General features: G+C 41.0%; 1 protein-coding gene across 2 annotated transcripts in view; it reads left to right on the top strand.

Annotated features, from left to right (window-relative positions):
• The window catches only part of kansl1b (KAT8 regulatory NSL complex subunit 1b), a 70837-nt gene continuing 64837 nt past the window's right edge, over positions 1–6000 (top strand). Inside the window, exon 1 of one of the 2 annotated variants that reach the window (XM_076265895.1) lies at positions 1–1271. The gene's annotated coding sequence lies outside the window, so the exon portion shown is untranslated. Of the gene's footprint in view, positions 1272–2069; positions 2516–6000 lie in introns of those variants that run through there. The other variant, XM_076265894.1, reaches the window with a different exon arrangement.

The following is a 6000-nucleotide window of genomic DNA, read 5'->3' as shown; positions in this document are numbered from 1 at the left end:
GTAAATATTTACAGTGTTTGCAGTCAACAGGCCAGAATTGTTCGTTCGGTGTAATCGTACAGCAGTCAACGCTAACGTTAGCTATCCAATATTAACAAATAAATTAAGGCAGTCTCCTAAATTACACTGTAACAATGAGAGTATCACGTAAACTATGTATTCTAGTGTAAATCAATTTTATTTCATTCAGCGGTGCAATATGCATGTCAAAACATTTGTTTATTAAAAAGTTGTAGTAGCTAACTAGCTCGCTTGGCAGCTAAGAAAGGTACAGAGAGCTGCTGTTAGCCAGCTAGTTTATAACGTTAGCTAGGACTAGATTGTCAGCCAATGGAATAGGCCGTTTGGGAAGCTAGCGACCGTCTATATGGCATAGCAGTCTTGAAATGATGGAGGATTTCTACTTGTTTAAGACTAACGTTAGTTAGTTGGAGACAAATTATATCTGTGTTGTTTTTTTAACTGAACGTGTAAACATGGCTGTTACTGTTTTAGCAGTTATCCTTTAGTAATTAATTTGGTCTTCAGTTAACTGCTTACTACTGTTAGGCAACGTTACATTATGAAGTTATTTGGGGGCTAGCGAGTTAGCCAGCTAACGTTAACAGTTATTTCCGAAACTGTTCAACGAGCCAGTGCATCAGGGTGAAAAGTAACACTTAGTTTCAAGTAAACAATGATATGTAATATATTATAAATAGGTCAGACCGAGTCAATTAATGCACGGTCTTGAATGTTTTACATGTCATAGCTCCGAAAACCCCAAGGTTACTACAGTAAGCATTATCATAGAAGTAACGTTAAGCTAGCTTGTGTCACCTCTCGTGAATGGCAATATCCAAGCAATGAAAATCAAGTATCAGACCATTTAACTTAATAAAAACCTGTTAGCAGCTACATTGAATCGAATTTAGTAGCCCTACTTGGAGCTCCCGACCATTGATTCATTCATGTAAAATAAGATCAAGTGGAGTAGCTAGAACAGTTCCCTAATTACATTAAAAACGAACAGCATGCATGCTCCAGACATTACAGTTTATCCTACATTTAGTTTACATGAAAACAAAGTTCGTGCATTTACACCTTGCAGACATCAAACTGTTATGCAGCAAGACTAGTACGACCAGGACGTTTGAAATGTTTGCTTACCCCCTTCCCAGGTTTTATACATATCTAGGACACAATTGTTTGGAGCCGCTGTCAGCTCAAGAAATTGTGGAATTATGGATTTTGCCAGATCCACCCGTGGACAACAATCCAAACTGTATAAGGTACGAGATGTTTAAACCCAGAAATTATGTTTTGGCAAGACCTTTTGAAATATGAGTTGAAGTCCTCTTTTTGGATAGTTTAACTTTTAGGCAGCAGGTGGCGCAGATGATTCAACAAATGGTAGAAAAATAGTGTCCCTGGCGCTGCGCATTGGCCACTGCATTCGTCTGTAGGTGTAGTGTACATCTTGTTCATCAAGTTTCAGTAAGGTGATAAAGAATGACCGCCGGGATCACTTGTGGGGATCACACGTGTCCCATTATTATGCATCATACCCACCTTTGCAAACAGGACATGTCACAGAAGCATAATCACCCCCTAGTGGGACTAAACTCATATTGAAACTGTTAATGGTAGGCGTTTTTCAACTTAATGTAGATATGCCATATTTTTTCGACATTAACAAAAAACCTTGTTTTTGCTCTAATCAAAATTTTAGTTCAAGTTGAAGTAGGCTATATTATCTAAATTGTAGATCTCTTACTGTTGATCTTTTACTGACTTGATTCCATGGGATGTGGACGTACTGTTGGCACTGACTGGCTTCATTTTGGTCCCGCGCTGTATTGATTTACTGAACTTGCCACTGCAGTTTTCGATGTTAATTTTCGATTGTGTGTAGAGTGAGGGTGTAGAGCCGTGATGGCCGACGCTACAAAGCAGTTTTTGGGGCTTGAATGGCGTTTGCACTGGTGGCTCCCTCTAGTGTGCAAATGTGCTCTGTGTAAAAGGTTTCGCTCTAGCGGCGGCTGTGAGGAATGTCTCCCGCCGCTGCTGTGCTCACGGCCTCTGTTTGTCAGACAGACTTGAAATCCGAGGGAGACGAGCGCGCCGCCATTTTCAGAGTGTCGCTCTCCCTGAAACAACAACAATAAAATACGGATATGCTAGGGAAATATCGTCAGATTTATGGGTGAAATGCATTTTGTAACTAAAGAAGATAAATCCAACGCACTTTCAAGCATTTGCGGTTGATGGAAGATCAATATTCTATACGTGTATTTTTTTCAGCAGGCAAGCAGAGTCGGCTCCTTCGCTAACTACCCGTTCTTTCGCCCATTTCGTGATTTCGAGAACAACACGGGTTTACCGAAACTGGAGCACACGAGAAACGGATTTAATCTACAGGAGTATTTGTCCAATTGCAAGCTATTTATCCCATTTTGGTGTACTGGTTTATTTTTTTTTCTTAACATTGGGGATTTGAGACTGAATTCCCCCGGATTCGGCTCCTCATCACGTGGTAGGTTCCTCCTTTTTCTTTGTTGCTTAAAACTCAGCAGTACAAATTAACTTTAAAATGTAAGCCAAATCCCCTGCCCCTGACACAATTCAAACCCTCTTCAAAACAAGTTACAATTTGGTGACATATTCTATGCTGTTTGCGTCATCTGTTGTTCAGTAACATTTGGTCAGTGTCCTGTAGTTTTCTGTATCGTTAACATGCTTGCTGGTTATTTCCTATCATTTGAAGCAGGCTGAAACATGAAATATGTGCTGTGCACAGTCAGACCATCCAGACAGCAAATTCATCCAACGATCCTTTTTACATGCAAGGCACCCTACTTATCCGATTTAGGTTATTATTGTAACCAAACAGGGGGTGCATAGGACCGATAGCGAACGTTAGTTATTTCGATTATCTTCTGTTCTGTTCTATGATTAATGTTTCCTGCTCTAAGTACAAATGGTAACGTTAAATTACATGTGTCTGGGCTTTTTTTAAGCAGAGTCTACTGTACAGCGCTATTCTCTAATGGCTGGTACAGGGCTTAGATATCTAATAAATAGCGTCGTCTCCATTACACACAGTTTACCCGACATTGCCTCTTCAGAAGTCATTGTGCAAATCCTTTTAAGCATGGGAAATATCAACTTGTGATATATTAGGTTAGTATGTGCTAGGCGCCGCAGTGTAAACTTGGGCGGCGTTTTGTAGGGTACATTTTTCTTTTTTTCATTGACGGTAGCGTGTGTTTTTCCGCCTGTGAGCTTTGGTTGTAAAAACGCTGCCTGGCTAAAGCCCTCTGACTGTGCGTGTTTATGTAATATATTTAAGTTGTTCTACGAGTAAATTTGTTAATATCGAAATGGGTAAGACACGTGAAATGTTTCACGCTTTCCTAAATGCCCGTTTCCTCTTAAGTAGTAATGTTCTTAGGACCTTATCAGCAGCAAAACTTAACCACCCAGATCTAGCGCCAAGGTTTCCGCATTATAGTCTATTGCTCCTATTTCTCAGAGCTCACTAATATTTCTGATCTTGTGCTCTCAAACGACGCCCGATAACGTTTCTGTTGTATCGACATTGTTAATTTATTTAACAGTTGTGCTGACCGTCTTCTGGCTTTACGTGTTCTGGTTGCAAATTATTGGAAGCTGGGTCGTTTGGGATGTGTGTTGAAGGGCAGTTTTGCATTACTCGTCGAATTGCATAATCTTGATTTCGGTAATGCCATCCAAGCTTAGTTTTCTCTAGAGCATGTTTGACCATTGTAGACTGGTCATGGATGTGTTAAACACCAAGCTTATTTCTATTTTACTCGACTCATTCGCCTTGCACGTTCGTTATAATAGGTTATGTACAGGAAGTAATACTAGGGAGTTGAACTTCAAATTGTATGTTATCGTTCTCCAACACCCGGTCCATGGTTGTATATAAATCCACTCGCTAGCACAGTAACCTGCACAAGCTGCGGTTAGTGTTACAGTACCGGTACTTTTCCATTATATAACGTGTTACGTTGCCTGTACTTGCATCAGATACTTTATCGCCAAAGTTTAGCCAGTGGCATTGGTTACACGGCCTGGGAACTCAGTGTAAAATATTCACGGTCTTATTAATTCAGCGTTTCATTAAAACGGTCATTTTAAGCTCTCTAGATAATGTGTTGGTAGTGGAGAGTAAAGTGATAGTGCCTGGCATAAGAGAGGTCTGGCTAGGCTACTTTGGTGGTGTGGCCTATGCAGTTACAAATCCTTTGACTGAATTTCCAAAGGGATCAGTACCCAAGCATGACATGTGTCAAGCTTTTACCGTCTTGGGGAGAAGGCAAGCTTTTACCGTCTTGGGGAGAAGGGGTGTACATACATCCTCACAGCAGAATGTTACTTGTATGCTAGGCTGTATGTTATGATTCAATATATTGGTACTCCTGTTATTGCTCAGTAAGTTTAACCCTTTGCATATTTCAATCAGGTGCTATTTGTTATCAGTTATTTATTTATTTATTTTTGAAGCAGCTTGATATAGTAGGAAGGCATGTTTGTCAGCCTTTATCAGATCACTTCTTGTAACCATCCACAGCTGGGGAAAATTAGAATCTCTTTTGTTCAAAGTAGCGTTCAAAAATGCACTGGTGTGTGTATGTGTGTGTGCCTTAAAACTGCCATTCTAAAGCAAAGTCTGTTGCACCATAGGACAAACATTTGCTTATGTTGCAAATGTCATACAAGCTAGGCAGGCGCTAGTGGAGGGGCTTAGCTACCATGCTAACATATGGCCTGGTGAGGTGCTCTGGATCATCGCAGGAAGCTGCATTATGTAACAACAGAATGCAACTGTTATAATTTCTAGGAGCTGCACTCATACCGAGATTTGTGTTGGCTCTTGTCAGTTCTCAGTCTTGTAAGGGAGATCACATCGCTTCCTATGTACATTTATTTCCTCCCTTTCCCTGCTTCTGTTGCTTACCCCACCCTTTGTCTGAGCATGAAGATGAAGATCAGTTCCCGTGGAAAAGAAACTTAGTGAAGATGAGGGGGTTGGCGTGAAATTCTGTCTTCTTTGATTGTCTTTGTCCCCTTTCCCTCTCTCAATCTTAGATTTAGCTGTTTTCATATGCCTTCTCTCTCTTTTTGTGGATGTAATATGTGATGGTCCATATATTATTTGAAGTTTACCTCTCCTTTAATGGATCGAATTCAGGTGATCATAGTGTAATCAGTTTGTATATGTTTGTTTTTACATAGAAAATACAGAATGTATCCCTGTTGTGAAATCCTCTATGCTGCTTTGGTGCCAAACTAGATCTCATCTGTGAGCACAGTCAGTAGTTTAACTGCTGTAGTTCTCTATCAAAGGCCTGCTGAGTATCAGGTGGGGAAGGAGAGGAGCAGTGAGGGTCAGTTGCTCTTGTTTTATCCTGCTGCTTAGTCTCTGTTCTCAGGCATTTCCCCCAAGAACAGATGAGAACACACTGAACTGTGGCATGGGGCTAAAACAGCAAATATAACTGTTGAAAGGTCTCGCCTCTTTTGTCTTGACTGTAACACAAAGTCGGCTGGGCTTAAACAAAATCAATGCCTCAACAGATGCACAATTTGAGTTCAGCCCTTGCATCACCTGCTCTGTTTTCATGGAATTTCCTACCATTCCTACCAACCTACCCTTCATTGTAGTTAAAATTCCCAAAGCAATGCACAATACCTATGTGGCAGCGCATGAGATTTCCCTCAACTATTGCTCATTTTGGATGTCTTGTCCTTGGCCTTCCCTTTGTGTGTAGTAGCAGACACAATAGTGTTGCCTTTAGACAAGCCCTAGGGTGAGTGATCGAGAAACTGGGTGGAGCAGACAATGTGGTGAATGTGTCAGACAACCTCAAAAATAACAGGTGGACCTGTAGGGGCTGTTCTCAGTCAAGTTCACATTTGGCCATGAAGTTGGAGTGTGTCCTTTTTTCCTGTGGCCACTGGTGGTGACATTAGCCTGAGGAGAAACAGGCT

This window comes from Alosa pseudoharengus, unplaced genomic scaffold, assembly GCF_046254945.1.
Source record: "Alosa pseudoharengus isolate Yale_2024_CS ecotype anadromous, Long Island Sound unplaced genomic scaffold, YU_APseudo_1.1 YU_APseudo_1.1_scf_4, whole genome shotgun sequence".
Classification (NCBI taxonomy): Eukaryota; Metazoa; Chordata; class Actinopteri; order Clupeiformes; family Clupeidae; genus Alosa; species Alosa pseudoharengus.
This window is presented reverse-complemented; position numbering and strand designations above follow the sequence as displayed.